At 38.4% G+C, this 16,332-nt stretch overlaps 1 pseudogene; it reads left to right on the plus strand.

Moving 5' to 3' along the window:
* The first annotated feature begins 15,377 nt into the window (after window positions 1-15,377).
* LOC121040929 (60S ribosomal protein L36a-like) lies at window positions 15,378-16,016 on the plus strand (annotated as a pseudogene).
* The last annotated feature ends 316 nt before the right edge of the window (window positions 16,017-16,332 follow it).

Raw genomic sequence — 16,332 nt, forward strand, 5'->3', positions numbered from 1 at the left:
ATTGTAGTTTCACAAATATACCCAATATTAAAATCAGACTGACAGAATTAGGTAAGTCTTGGGAGGGATGTGAGTGTTGATCTCTAGGGAACAAATATGCAAATATGAATAAGATATAATCTCTGTCCCTAATAGGTATGCCATATAGCAGAGTTTCTCAACCTTGGCACTAATGACATATGGGACCAAAGAATTCTTTGTTGTAAGAGGCTGTCCTGTACATTGTAGAATGTGTGTTGGCATCTCTTGCCTCTTCCCACTAAATGCCAGCAGCCCTTCTTCAACTTTGAGAATAAAAAATATCTAGTCATTGCTATGTATCTCTAGACAGACAAAGCTGCCCCAGGGGATAACTTTTGCCATGCAGGAAGACATACTTAAAATTGTATAGGGTTTCAGAGTCATCTTCTGACCACCAATTCTCATTTTACAATCCTATCAGATACAGGAAGTAAAGAAAACCTTGGGGCTAATTGTAGACCACATCCAAAACACAACAATAAATGTTTGATATTAGTTCCCCTATTTATATTAGAATAAGAATTAAAATAGTTGCACTTTCCAGGGGTTTGAAATCTACTACTTATAATTCATTTACTGAGTTCACCTTTGCATACAGTAGCCAGCTAAGCATATTAAAGATAGAAGGGTCTGACATGGTTCTATGTGCAATTAAAATCTATTTGAACAACAGAAGTAATAGAATTGAACTAAAGGCATCTTAGAGATGATCTACCTACCCCTCTGGTTTTTTTAATGAGAAAACTAAGATCCAGAAAAGTCAGAAAGGTGATATGACTTAAGGACATCTACCTAGTAAATGAACTTGGGCTAAAGCATAAATGTCTTGACTCCAAGTCAATAACTTGGACCAATACCAAATATTAGCTAACTGATAAATAGTGTAAGACAGATTACAAAATCTGGAGGTGATCAGAGTGAAGGAAGCTGGAATAGTCAGAGTAGGCAACTAAGAAAAGGAACTCAAGTCAGGCCTTAAAGATCACAGGTGGCTTCAAGAAAGGGATTGAAAGGGCTGTGGTAACTTTCCCATGGCCTTGGTGCCAAGTCAGGAATGACATGAGAGGAGACAGGCAGGAAAGCATCTGATATGAGCCAGGAACTGAGTTCATGTAGGGAAAGAATAAAAATAAGACTTGGGATAGTTTTCAAAATCACTCTGAGGAGTCCCAGATTACCTTCTTCTCTGGATATTGTCCCTACTTTTGTTTTTCAATCTGCAACTGCAAAATACCCTCCTGGCTCAGGGCCTTTCAGAGCAGCTTTGCTAAAGGTGAAAGGTATCCCCAAGCTCTCAGGCACCCTTGGAGCTGCCAGTCCCAAAAGCCATAATCTTTATGATTCAATTTATGAATTCAAAAAATCCCCACACACAAAAGTGTTAGGAATAAAAACAATCATTGTGTTACTAAAACTGAAAATTTCATCACTTCTTTCCCTTTAGTATTTGATCTTGAATATTAAAATGGACTTGATTCCTTGTCTTGCACAAGCTACATTTTCCCTGCATATCAAGAAATGAGTCTAGCATCAGTGAATGAATTAATGGATCATAAGAAAAATGAATCTGATTATATAATTCAAAATATTGAATTAAATAAATAAATAAACTCAATATATGAAAATTTCATCAAAACCTAAAAAAGATCCATTGACAGGAAAGAGCTGAGGGAAGTCAGCTCACTAATATTGTGAGTTTCTTAGAATGATTGCCTGGAAAAAAGAGAGAAAGAGAGAAGCCATATCTTATCCTATCAGTCTATTAAGAATGGAGGTGATCCGTCCAAGGTATGTATGTGCATACATATGTGTAGAGAGAGAATGAAATTGTGGGATGGAAGACAGGCATTGATTCTAGAAGGAAAAAAATGAAGAAGGTAGATGATCTATTTGAGGTTAAAAAAATGCAGAGAGGCAAGTACAAATCTAATACATTACTTAGTACCACTATCACAGAGTGATAGTCAAGGTGGAAATTAAGATAGTATTGTCCTCTCCCACTTCCTCAGGCATTTCTCAGGCAAAACACATCCCTAAGGCATTGAGGTGATTTGCCAACTGTTCAAGCCTTCTAAACAGATTTGCTGAGTACCAACTGTGTAATTTCTTTTCTCTCTTATAACCGAATTTCTCTGGAATCAAAATGTTGGGAGAGAAGAGAAGTAGGACACCAAACTGGATGAGACATGATGGCATCTGTTTCAGATATCATCCCCAACCCTATTTCTGAGTCCAGTGAAGAGGGGACGGCAGGTAGAACCCAAAGGAAATGTTTGCAAAGGGACTCCATGAGACGTGGGGACCTGCTCAGTGAGGCATTGATGTTTTAGGTGACAAAGTGCAGCGGAGAGCTAGGAAGCAGAGCCTTCTCCACACCTCTGTGTGAAGCATCCCTTCAGTACAGTGAAAAAATTAGGAAGAGCATGAGAAGACAACACTTAACAGACAGCACTTACTCAGAAAGAGTGCCAGCAGTTGGGACACTGTTGGAGCACATCCTTCAAGGAGTCCTTTCATGTATTGAACACCTCCGTAAAAGTTTATTGAATAGATCTCTGTGTCAGCCATTCTTCTAGATTTTGAGGATTCCACAGTAAGCAGAAAGCAAGGGCAGAAGACAATGAGAGAAATAAAACAGCACATGAGAAACTATTGATGAGTTCATATGGGACACCCCCAGAGACTCCCAAAAGTAATTGGCGTAAAGTGGAGCTAGAAGGCTGTAGTTGGAGGCTGGAACTATGCAGATGAGGACATAATCCAGTTAAATTTCCGTTAATATTCTTACTGCACCCCACTGATATATGCATACTGGTGTACATATGCATGTATAAGGACTGGAAGAAAATACACCAAAAGTGGTAACAGTGGTTATTATGGGAAATAGGATTATGAATATTTTTATATAATTTCATATGATACTATCTATTTCCAAATGTTATAGGGTGAATATATATTATTATTATAAACAGAAAAAATATTTTTATTAGGGAGGAAGTGGTATTAATCTTAATGCATCTTTCACTTGTTTCAGCAAAATAAGTTTTACCAGAAATGAAAAAAAAAGTGTGTAATTATCCCTCTCTATGAATAATAATAAAAATCAGCCCTATAACTTCCTAGAAGATCAATTCTACATCAATACATAGATAATTAATTGAACACTCCAGACAATTTAAGAATTCAAATATTACATCTTTGTCCTGGTATCTCTATAAAGAGATGAAGTGGTTTACATGTGTTCTATATCCTGTTATTATTAATATGTACTTTCTACTTCATTTGTAAGAAGTTCTCCTTGAAACATTAGTCTTCAAAAGTTTAATGTTATCTCTAATGAAACAATGCACCTTAACGTTATACACACTAATTGCTTCTCCTAGAGAACCATAATTCAGCCTAGTATCTGATTCAGTTGGTATTCCTTTGTTGGACAAAAAAAGCAATGAGAAATTTTATCTAGTTTTTCCCCCTTCAGATCTAATTACAATTAAAAAAATGGAAGATTAATTTTTCTAAAAACAATGCACTTTATGCCAACACAAGCAACAAGAAATGAGTAAGATACAGAGATATGTAGCAAGCCTGGAAAAGCCAGGCTTCAGTGAGACATAAAAATGAGGGTTCATCATCAGGACCTCAAAATGTGGAAATTTCTGGCAGAGAGACTCTGGAAAGAGAGGTGATGGCACTGGTATACAGTGTTGTCCCCAAATGGGTCCCTAATTAGTGCCTGATGATGATGTGAGTGGCAACTATGCACCTTACATCTCTACTCCCAGAAAATAAACTATAAATACTGGTTTGGTTGAATCAGACCTTCAACAGAATTCATCAAGAAGACCTTCAAAGAATTTCCAAAGAGGCTTACTGTCCACAAAACATTCATAATTCTAATCAATCCAAACACCAGGGCAAGCTCATGAGGCCTCGGCAGCCAGAATGGCTCCATCATAAAGGATGCCCCAGGCATCCCAGCAAGGACACATACATGCATGGGTATGTATGTGTACTTTGTCTTAGAAGTCCAGACCTTAGGGTCTGTTTGTGCCCTTCCAGCCCTGATTGGTTAAGAGGTAACCTTTGAAAAGAAGAAGTTCACCCTGCTTAGGTCAGGTTCATTGGGAATCTTTGATACATTACAGACCTTTCTTTAAGCCTATGTTCCCTTTCAGAGGCCCTCTGATAAGATCTCCTGGGAAATCTAAAAGGAGAGTTGTGAAGGGCATCACAGATCACAGCCAATCTATAGAAACATTTGACAACTGATTCCTTCTATCACACTGAAAATGTGGGAACTCTCCAGTCAATACTCTACTGTTTTCTTATTCAGTCCCCGCCTGCCCTGGGAGCCAGGCAGAGCCAGTTGGAAAACATGAGATGTTGGGGGAGCTCTCCCCTGCCTGATGGAGATAAACCAAGTTGGATTCTCAATATACCTCTAAGCCTTGCCAAATGAGCTGTTCTGCCTGAGTAACAATCCAACAACCTTATTGTAAAAATGCATATACTTTTCCACATTACAAATGCCATACAGTTAAAAATGCAAGTCTTTCAATGGTTGTGAAATCACAGAAGAGGATGGGAACGACATTCATGTTGAGTTACAATTCATCTCGATGGTACTTGCCAAGGCTTTCTCATTGTTTCCATTTTTTTTTTCTCTTACAGGATAAAAGAAAATATGCTTTGAGTTTTTCCCACTTAAAAAGAGAAATGCAGAACTAAGTAGATAGTACATCTTAATAGTTCTTCTCTTGCTTTCAAGGGAGAAAAACAAGTGGAAAAATTATTAAATACATGCATAGAGAAGGAGAATCCTTCCCCTTGAAGCTAAAATGTGGGTGAAACAAGAATAGTTGCATATCAGAAAAAAAATTATTTTGACCCACATTACTGAGCAAAATTCCAAGAATCATCTGGAAAATATGTTCTGAGGCAAATTAATCTGATGCTATTTTGCGGCACTCATCAGTTGGAGTTATTAAGATTTGGATCATATTCCCTAATCTACACTGCTGGGGCTCAGCAGTTCCCTTGTGGAAGATCTCTCAGGTAAGGAGGCAAGTCTCTCTAAAGAAAAGAGTGAGGACGAGGCATGTGGACTTGATGCCAAAATTTAGCTCTGCTATTTACTAGCACTGTGTCCTTGGGGAAGTGAATTAACCTCTCTGAGCTTTGGCTTCTTCATCCAAAAACTGATGACAATAATAGTATCTACCTCATTAGGTGTACTACTATAAGTAAAGTAGTTAATACCTTCCTGGCACAGAAGTATACAAGCATGCATTAAACCAGGAGTCAGCAAACTATGGCCTGCAGGCCACCAATTTTTGTAAATAAAGTTGGATCAGAGCACAGCTATACCTATTCATTTACATAGTGCCAATGGCTGCTTTTGAGACAGAGACCATGTGGTTTGTAAAGCTGATAATAGTTGCTATCAGGCCCTTTCCAGAAAAAAAAAACCAATCCCTGCAAAACTATAAAAAACAACTATTATTATGATAGCTTGTTTTTTGTTTTTTTTTTTTTTTTTATGTAGAAAGAAACTGACTTTCAGAGAAGTGTAGCAACTTAGTGAAACTCACCCAGCAAGGTGGTGATGGCTTCTCATCCCCTTTCCCATCCCATATTCCTTACCCTGCTTGTAGACTATTGAATGAAGTCATTTTTTCAGGAAGCATATTTAGTGTAGGGTCACATAATACATCTGCTATTTTATCAACGGATTGGCTTTCAATTTAAGTTTAACTTACTGAAACCAACTATTATTATTCACAGCTTTGAAGGTGATTAAAAGTCATACATAGCCTAGTTCATCCCAAGAACCCTGGGCACGATATTCTGGACACAAATTTGGCTCAGATGTCTCCACTATGCTTATTATCTCTCTCTGTGCTCAGTCTGCTTTGAAGTCAGTAAGAGCAGAAGATATACCCAGCAGGGGAGTGTGCCCAACTAGATCCCTAATCTCTGAAAGTAAGTTCAACAAAAGCCTCAGGGTCACCCAAGTTATCATTGAGCCAGTGGATTAAAAACTGAGAAGTACAGACAAATTGGCAGCTAAAAATTAAAGTTTTCCAGAAAGACAGTTCAACTGAAAAAGCATTTTACTTCCACAACATCCTGGCTCACTTACTGATAAGCTGTAATGAGACGTTTTTATAAAGTGAATTTGATGTGCATCTCTGTTCTGTTCACTTCTACCCCCAGAAGTCCCTTGCTATTAAAGTAAAAAGTAGAATTTGAACTAAAACTTTAAAAAGGGAAAAATCCACAAGTAACTTGAAAGAAAAGGCAACTGAAACAGGATTTCTGTGGGTTCATCTCAAAGGTTGAAGAAAGCATGAGAACACACACAAATGGTTCCTCCCGGGGCCCTTATGTTGTCTGCCCTTCCACTGTGTAAACTTTACAAAACTTTGTTAAAAACAAGGCTTTTTAAGAAAAGTTTTTTCAATGTTTATTTATTTTTGAGAGAGAGACAGAGTGTGAGTGGGGGAGGAACAGAGAGAGAGGGAGACACAGAATCCAAAGTAGGCTCCAGGCTCCGAGCCATCAGCACAGAGCCTGATGCGGGGCTCAAACTCATGAACCACAAGATAATGAACTGAGCCAAAGTTGGAGGCCTACCGTCTGAGCCACCCAGGCGCCCCCCAAAAAAACAAAAAAAAAAACAAGGATGTTTTTAAAAATAGAATTATTTTCTCACACAGATGTTGACTTGGTTTATTTGTAGAGATAAAATGTCCTTCTCTGATCTAAAAATGAACTTCTAAAGTATACTCAAAGTCATACAGAGGAGAGATGTACTGAATTCAAAAATTGTTCCTGGGGTGCCTGGGTGGCTCAGTCGGTTAAGCGTCCTACTTTGGCTCAGGTCATGATCTTGCGGTCCGTGAGTTCGAGCCCCGCCTCGGGCTCTGTGCTGACAGCTCAGAGCCTGTTCCGGATTCTGTGTCTCCCTCTCTCTCTGACCCTCCCCCATTCAAGCTCTGTCTCTCTCTGTCTCAAAAATAAATAAACGTTAAAAAAATGTTAAAGAAATTGTGCTTTATGGTTTGGAGTTGATGAAAAATAGCATCTAGATTTGAACAATTGGAGGGTTTTGGTGTTATAGACATTCTTTAACTTTTTACTCAGTTTAAGATAACTTGTTCTCTTCTTTCCTAAATGGTTCTGGGATTGAGAGCAATTGTCAGACTTCAGGCAGAATTTTACAGCCAAGGGACAAAAGCCTGACAAAGTTTATAATGGGAATGCTGATACCACCTTAACACAATAATATGACTGGCAGCACTATAATGTAATCAAAATATGCAAGAAATGCATTTTTTTTCCAGTATTAGACAAGAGAATATGAAATTGCCACATTGAAATAGAGCACATTTTCTGGTTATTTATTGGATTCTGACATCATAACACCTTTGCACAATACAGGGTGACTTGAGGAAATATAAAAACTCAATCAGCACATGCATGAGAGATCTGGACATAAGTGATGGCCAACTTGTCTTGCTTCCTCATTGAAACCAGCTGGAATCTTCCTACAACGAGCAACTTTCATTTTTTAAGTATAAGTTCATCAAGAGGATTAAAAAGAGGAAGGAAAATATTGAAGCCTGACCACATAAAGTAGGGAAAACAGCAGAACACCCCACTTGTCCAACCTAAGACAGATACAAAATAGAACAAAATGGCCTAGATGCAGGTCCTGATGTGGTGTTCCTTCATGATGGAATTGAACAGGAAAAAAAATGAGGATACAAGAGCGTGTCACCATTCTCCTATCCCAGGATAGGATACGATAGAATGGTGATAGGAGAGTGTCACCATTCTCCTATCCCAGGCAGAATCTCTATGATCGCTTTCTATCTTTTGGAAAGTAGATCGGTCCTGCTACTTCACCACTGACAGAGAAGTTAACCCATGGCCTTCTTTTCTGTTTCTTCTGTCTTTTAAATTTTGTGCTCCTCAATTTTCTTAGCTTCTCTTGGGAGCGTATATGCATTCACTTCTCCTTATTGTCATCATCTTGATAGCTTACAATTACATAGCATTTTCCACTTTCTACACTCTTTCAAACATCCCACAGCCCCCTATGTAGTAGTATTATTCCCAGTTTACTCAGGAAATGAAGCCAGTATTAACAGACTCACTATTTATATGCATGATCCATTTCCACCCCCATCCTGAGAAAAGGATTTATTGTGATTTCACATTTATAAGCATTACATAAATGACTTTCCCATGTAAGTAAAACTTCTTCCTTTGGACACCAAACACAAAAATCATTCAAAATGGATTAGAGACCTAAATGTGAAACCTGAAACCACAAAACTCCTAGAAGAAAACGTAGGCCATAACTTTGGCATTGGCCATAGCATCGCTTTTCTAGATATGTTTCCTCAGGCAAGACAAACAAAAGCAAAAATAAACTATTGGAACTACATCAAAATAAAAGGCTTTTGCACAGCAAAGGAAACAGTCAACAAGAGGAAAAGATAACCTATTGAAATGGAGAAGATATTTGCAAATGATACATCTAATAAGAGGTTAATATCCAAAGCATATAAAGAACTTATACAACTCAACACACACACACACACACACACACACACACACACACACACACAGACACACACACACAAAACCAAATAACACAATTAAAAATGGGCAGAGCTGGGGCGCCTGGGTGGCGCAGTCGGTTAAGCGTCCGACTTCAGCCAGGTCACGATCTCGCGGTCTGTGAGTTCGAGCCCCGCGTCAGGCTCTGGGCTGATGGCTCAGAGCCTGGAGCCTGTTTCCGATTCTGTGTCTCCCTCTCTCTCTGCCCCTCCCCCGTTCATGCTCTGTCTCTCTCTGTCCCAAAAATAAATAAACGTTGAAAAAAAAATTAAAAAAAAATAAAAATGGGCAGAGGACTTAAATAGACATTTTTCCAAAGAAGACATTTAGATGGTCAACAGACACATGAAAAGACACTCAACATCACTCATCATCAGGGAAATACAAATCAAAATCACAATGAGATATCACCTTAAACTGTTAGAATGGCTAGTAATCAAAAAAAAAACAAGACATAACAATGTTGGCCTGGGTGTAGAGAAAAGAGAACCTTCATGTACTGTTGGTGGGAATGTAAACTGGTGCAGCCACTGTGGAAAACACTATGGACATTCTTCAAAAAATTAAAAATAGAAATATCTTAAGATCTAGTAATTTCACTACTAGGTATTACCACCCCCACAAAAAAAAACACTAAAACACTAATTTGAAAAAATATATACACCCTATGTTCATTGCAACATTATTTACAACAGCTAAGATATGGAAGCAACATAAGTGTCCATTGTTGAATAGACAAAGAAGATGTGATACACACACACACTCACACACACACTGGAATATTACTCATTCATAAAAAATAAGATCTTGTCATTTATAACAACATGGATGAACCCGGAGGGTGTTATGCTAAGTGAAATAAGTCTGGAGAGAAAGACAAACCTATATGGTTTCACTTATATGTAGAATTTAAAAGACAAAACAAAGTAGAAACAGACCCATAATACAGAGAACAAACTGATGGTTGCCAGAGGGGAGGAGGATGGGGGAATGGGCAAAATGGGTGAAGGAGAGTGGGGGACACAGGTTTCCAGTTATGGAATGAATAAGTCATGGAAATAAAAGGCACAGCATGGGGAATACAATCAGTGGTATTGTAATAGTATTGTATGGTGACAGATGGCAGCTTCACTTATGGTGAGCATAGCATAACCTATAGAGTCTTCCAATCACTGTTTGTATACCTGAAACTAATATAACAGGTGTCAACTATACTTCAACTTAAAAAAAAAAAAAGCTTATATGTCACAAAGGATAGCAATGTAATTTAACCTTTTCTTTTTTATTTTTTTAACTTTTTAAAAAATGTTTAATGTTTTATTTTTACATATATATACATTTGAGACACAGAGAGAGAGAGAACACAAGCAGGGGAGGGGCAGAGAGAGGGAGACAGAATCTGAAGCAGGCTCCAGGCTTTGAGCTGTCAGCACAGAGCCCAATGTGGGGCTCAAACTCATGAGCAGTGAGATCATGACCTGAGCCTGTCAGACGCTTAACCGACTGAGCCACCCAGTTGCCCCTAATTTAACCTTTTCTTGAAGCCACAAGGTTGTCATCATAAAGATCTTGTCATTTTACAAAGATGTATAATATAGTTTTGATTTTTTTTTTTTGAGTCTAGCATTTTTTTCCCCTTATAATCAGGCTATCTGCTGTGGCTTCTTATTTTAATAGGCCTGCCTCTTATAGTTCCGTTTCTGTTTCAAATCCTGCAGACTCATCTAAACCAAGAATTAGATTATGGTTCATTATGAATCATGTTCATTAAGAATTGCATGTTAGATAAGGTTCAAAGGATGATATAGAAATTAATGTTAATGGGTTTGATGCAGAGACCTTAAAGCGATTTCACTTTTCAAAGAAAGCCCTTTTCAACTTACTTTCTATTCAGGGCCATGTTAAGAAAGGAAAACCTCAGGTTCCTAAAGTCTAAGCTTCAGAAAAGCCAGGTGGTTGTGAATTTTGATTTCCATTTTCATTCACAGCTACCCAATTTCTTACATTCTCCTGTGAATTATTTTCAAACAAGACAAAGTAGTAATCTCTGAGTAATGTTACTTTTTTGTTCCAGTGTTATTGGTATAATTTTAAGTCATAGAAGTTTGTATAATCTAGCCCCCAAACTGCTCTATTAATAGTTCAGGAAGAAAAAGAAACAAAAACCATTATCAAAGTTGATAATTGATGTAAAACATCATTTCCAAGCATTGTTCAGTTTAAAGAGAGGAAAGTCCCCTGGACTAGAAGTCAAGAAATTGACTAAGTCATTTTATCTATCTAGTCCAAATAGTCTGTTTTTGTTTTTAATTAACTGACATGATTGAACAAAAATGATTTTTAAGGTCCCACTCAGCTCTCAGATATCCTGGCATTTAAAATAAGATCTGAATAGCACAAAATCGATGAGAGAGCGACATCTAGTGGCTTCTTAGTTTATACACACCCGGACTAACAATTCCAATGAATTACTGATTACTACAGTAATCACTGATTACTACAATCTCATACATTAAAATATTTAGAATTTTGCAACCTAGATGAATCTAGACAATCATCTAGTTCAAACCTCTCACTTTACACTGATGACAACTGAGAACCAAAGTGGCCATATCCTTGCTTAAAGACACACAGCTAAAGGTTACCCAAAGTCTACTGACTCTAAATCTGGTGTGTTTGTGTTTCACAATTTTATGTTCCCCACAAAAGCCAACAAAGGCAAGAAACAATACCATAAAAGACCAAGGAGATTTTATTCCTTTGTGCAAGATCATTATCTGTTGATGGTTATCATACTGTTTTGTAATGTTTGTTTACATGTTTAACTGACCCCATTCATTAGTCATGAGTTTCATGAGGCTAGGGACCCAGTTCTCACTCATTTTTGCAGCCCCAGCACCTAGAGTTATACTGAACCTATCAGTCAGGCTCAAATCTATTATCTTTCATCTATCTACCTAACTATCACTCAAGGTTTAATAACATACCATCAATACATTATTTTTAAATTCATTGAGGAGTGTGTAATTTTATAAAATAAGAAGGTAACTGTATTTTACATGTGGCCAAAAACAAGACAAATTTACTGAACTATTTTTTCCCAACTCTCGGTTGGAAAACTACCTGTCTCTATCCCACATCACTCAGATGGGGCTGACCGAGTCTTTCTCAGCCCCAGAATTTCATGATCTAGGGCTGGCCAGTATCACTTTGTCTTCTCCCTAGCCAAAGTGACTGGTTTGGGGACTTTTCTGCTGAAGCCACTGGGAAAGATACCTCCTCTTTGTCTGGAATCTTGAGCTATACATGTTTAAAGATGACACAGACTTGGAATAGTCAGTGGCCATTCTTCCTGCCACATGGAAAAAGCTCCCCTAAAAAGAGAGAGCAGATGAAGGAAAACAGAGATAGAGACAGTGGCCTGGCATTTTCAAATACCCTGAATCTGGCCATGCATTTTCTTTCTGCTTAAACTATCTTAAATGGGCTTCTGTCCCTTGAAAATAAGTGCTGATAACACTAAAATATGTGGCTCAAAAAGCAATTGAGGACAAGTCTTTAAAATTTAGTTCCCAACTGTTTCCATGTAAAACAAGGCAACAGTATCACTTGATGTGAATAGAAAGCCATATCCTAGATATGAAATATGAATTATCTCTTCCTCTTTCTCCAAATGCCTGTAGAATGCATTACCTGATTCCATAATTGAATATTTATTGATAGCCTCTATGTTGAGATATTTTATTTCTTTAAGCATATTGTGAACTTCCCAAAGGTACAAATCACAGAATAGCTTAGAACAAAGCAGGGCCCCTGGGTGGCTCAGTTGGTTAAGTGTCCTACTTCAGCTCAGGTCATGATCTCATGGTTCGTGGGTTCAAGCCCTGCATTGGGCTCTGTGTTGACAGCTCAGAGCCTGAAGCCTGCTTGGGATTCTGTGTTTCCCTCTCTCTCTCTCTGCCCCTCCCCCACTTTTGCACACACGCACACCCTCTCTCTCAAAAATAAACTTTAAAACATTTTTTAAAAGATGATTCTTTTTTTTTAATGTTTATTTTTGATGGGGGGCGGGGGGGTCAGAGAGAGGGAGACACAGATTCTGAAGCAGGCTCCAGGCTCCAAGCTGTCAGCACAGAGCCTGATTTAGGACTTGAACTCATGGACCATGAGATCACTACCTGAGCCAAAGTCAGACACTCAACCGAGCTACCCAGATGCCCCTATTTTTTTTTTTTTTGTAAAAAAAGAACAAAGCAAGCACTTAGTGAATATTTCTTAATGTGTATAAAGTCTAAATTGTGTATAACTATTTAGTTATATATAACATCCTCAGAAAATATTTTATGAGAATTATTTCAAATGAAGAAAAAATAATTTTCCTAATTAAATAAAACTTGCAATAGGGAGAGACTTATTATGTAATTTGCAGAATTGCCTCCTAAGTGGTTCATCTCGTGTGGCTGTGGCTGCTAGTTTCCCACTAAAATCTGTTCTTCCTAACAGAAATTAAGCCAGGTACGTGACTATCCAGGTAGAGACTGAATTCCCCAGCCTCCCTAGAAGCTATGTAGCTAAGATTGGACCAATGGGACATGAATAGAAGTGATTATATGCCACTTCTGGGTCTGGACGTTACAAAATTTAGCTTGAGAAATTTCGTTATCTTTTTTCCTTTTTTTTTTGTACATTGAAATACAGAAGTGCCAGTAACCCATACAGATGAGAACAATGCTCTAGGCCAGGAGTCAGTAAACTATAGTCCACAGACAAGCCACCTGTTTTTTTTGTAAATAAAATATTGGAACACTGCTATTCCATTTGTTTACATAGTGTCTATAGCTGCTTCTGCACTACAGTGACAGAGTTGAGTAGTTGCAATAAATACTGTATTGGCCTGCAATCCTACAATATATACTATCTGGCTCTTTCAGAAAAAGCCATAGTCACTATGGCTAGGGGAAAGCATAAATGTTCCACCATGGTCTATTTGGTTCCAGAAGGGTTATACCACCAGAGGGCTCCACTTTAATTGACCCTGCAAGCTGAGAAGAACTGAGCCAACTATATAGGTCCTCAAACTAGCTCAGTGGCTCAGATTGAAATCCCAGTATCAACCCTGCTAAGGCAGTTCTTGAGAAGATGAATTAGGATTATCCAAAAATTCAATGGGAAGGTGTAATAGTTAATTTTGTGTGCCAACTTGCTAGGCCATGTGGTGCCCAGACATCAGTAGAACATTTCGGGGTTGTGTCTGTGAGCACGTTTCTAAGTAAGAAAAACATTTCAATGAGTAGACTGAGTAAAGCAGATTACTCTCCCTAATGTGTGTGGGCCTCATCTAATCAATTGAAGGCCTAAACAGAACAAAAAGGTTGAGTTAGAGGGAACTCCTCTTGCCTGATTTATCTGAGCTAGAACATCGGTCTTTTCCTGCCTTCAGACTCCAACTGAAATATCAGCTCCTCTTGGGTCAGAAGATCTCCTTCTGGCTTTCAGACTAGAACTTACACCACTACTTTCCTAGATTTCCAGCTTGCTGACTGCAGATGTTGGGACTTAACCTCCATAATTACGTAAGCCAATTCCTGATATTCTGATAACAAATCAATCTCTCTCTCTCTCTCTCTCTCTCTCTCTCTCTCTCCACACACACACACACACACACACACACACACACACACACACACATCCTATTAGTTCTGTTTCTCTGGAGAACCTTAATACAGAGGATATTTCAGAGACATATATGTTAATCACCCACATATTCCTATACAAAACAGAAAATATGTTTTCATTCATAATCGCAAGTCATCATAATTGCATCACTAGGTAATAAACATTAAGGGAAAACATGGATATGTGCAGATTGTGTGTGTGTGTGTGTGTGTGTATGTGTGTGTGCAGATTTGTTTGAAATAAAAATGAGCTGGTGGTGTCATTCAGTTAGAAAACCAGAATAGCTTAGAACAGGTGGTCCTTTACCAATTAGCACTCAAAGTCTACATTTTCAAAAGCATTTCCAGATTATTACCTCAATACACAATTTTCCTTTAGATTTGATCATGTCCAAAGACATGCACAGGTGGAAGTTCATCCTTTCAGACCAGTGTTCTCAGTTGGGTGTGATTTTGCCCCCACAAGACATTTGGAAATGTCTGGAGACACTTTTGGTTGTCATAACCAGGAGAAGGATGTTACTGGCATCTTGTGTGTTGCTGCCAGGGATACAGCTAAGCATCCTACAATGCATAGAACAGTCCCCTCCCCAACAAAGATTTATTTTGGCTCAAAATGTCAATAGTGCCGAGGTTGAGAAAAACCCTGCTTTAGACAAAAGATTGTGCTATCTGAGTGAGATAACATATCAAAGTCAAACAGTCATTTATTTAGTGAAAATGAATTCAGAACCTTTCCTGGAAGCTGGTTTTCATGGAGAAAAGTGCGTAGAAGAATGTGAGGTTCCTGAGTACCTTCAGGGAATGGCAGAGGTACCCCACAAAGAAATGAGAAGGGAGAAACACCAAAGACAAATTACACACATTTACAAATTTACAACTCACTTTAGAGGAAAGCGTGCCCTTTGGAGAGGAGGTCCAGAACTTCCAAAAAGCTATTCAAATTCAAATTCCTAGGAGGCAAGGAGCCTATGATTTCTTGTTTGCATCAAACTTGAACTTTAGTTTCTAGAAGAACTCAATTGGTTCTTCTCTGACAAAATTAAGCAGAAAACTATGAGTTAAAAAGTAAAGAATCAATGCCTGAGCTGTGTCTCTAGACCAGTGTCTCTAAGCCCTGGGTGTCAGACACCAGGCATTGAACTCACCCTCCTACCCCAAGAGGGCACTGTGGTAACTACTGTTTAAAACCTAGCTTAACTTGCTCTTTCCTTCCGTGCAGATAGCCTTCTCGCAGCCATGGTGAATGTTGCTAAAACCCACCGGACTTTCTGCAAGAAGTGTGGCAAGCACCAAAGTGACACAGTACAAGAAAGGCAAAGATTTTCTTTATGCCGAGGGAAAGAGGCGTTATGACAGGAAGCAGAGTGGCTATGGAGGGCAAACTAAGCCTACTTTCCAGAAAAAGGCTAAAACTACAAAGAAGATTATGCTGAGGCTTGAATGTGTTGAGCCCAACTACAGATCTAAGAGAATGCTGGCTATTAAGAGACGCAAGCATTTTGAGCTGGAAGGAGATAAGAAGAGAACGGGCCAAGTGATACAGTTCTAAGCGTCATATTTGTTACATTATGAAGACAATAAAATATTGAGGTTATGTTCATTTCAAAAAAATAAAATAAAATAAAACCTGGCTTAACTTAAGTCAGCTTAACTCCAAGCTTCATGTATTACCGGGCTCCTGGCAAGAACAGCTGGAATTCACAAACTGGGTAATTTTGAAGAAACTTTAATGAAAGGACTATTTCCAAAGATATGAGCATGATATAGGGAAAGCTCAGGAGATAGTGCACTACTTCGTACTAATAATACCACCTTTACTCCTGAAGGGGTATTTGGAGGGAGCATTTCTCTAACCACTGGATTCAGAGAGCTGCTTAGGAAGGACAGCCTAATGAGGGCTATGACATTCAATCAAGGGATGCAGCCAGGCCATGAAGACCCTAAAAGAAAGCAACTGAGAAATAAATATATTCATTTCACTCCCTTTGCTTCTTCTTTTTTA

This window comes from Herpailurus yagouaroundi, unplaced genomic scaffold (genome assembly GCF_014898765.1).
Source record: "Herpailurus yagouaroundi ecotype Mexico unplaced genomic scaffold, PumYag 29, whole genome shotgun sequence".
NCBI lineage: Eukaryota > Metazoa > Chordata > Mammalia > Carnivora > Felidae > Herpailurus > Herpailurus yagouaroundi.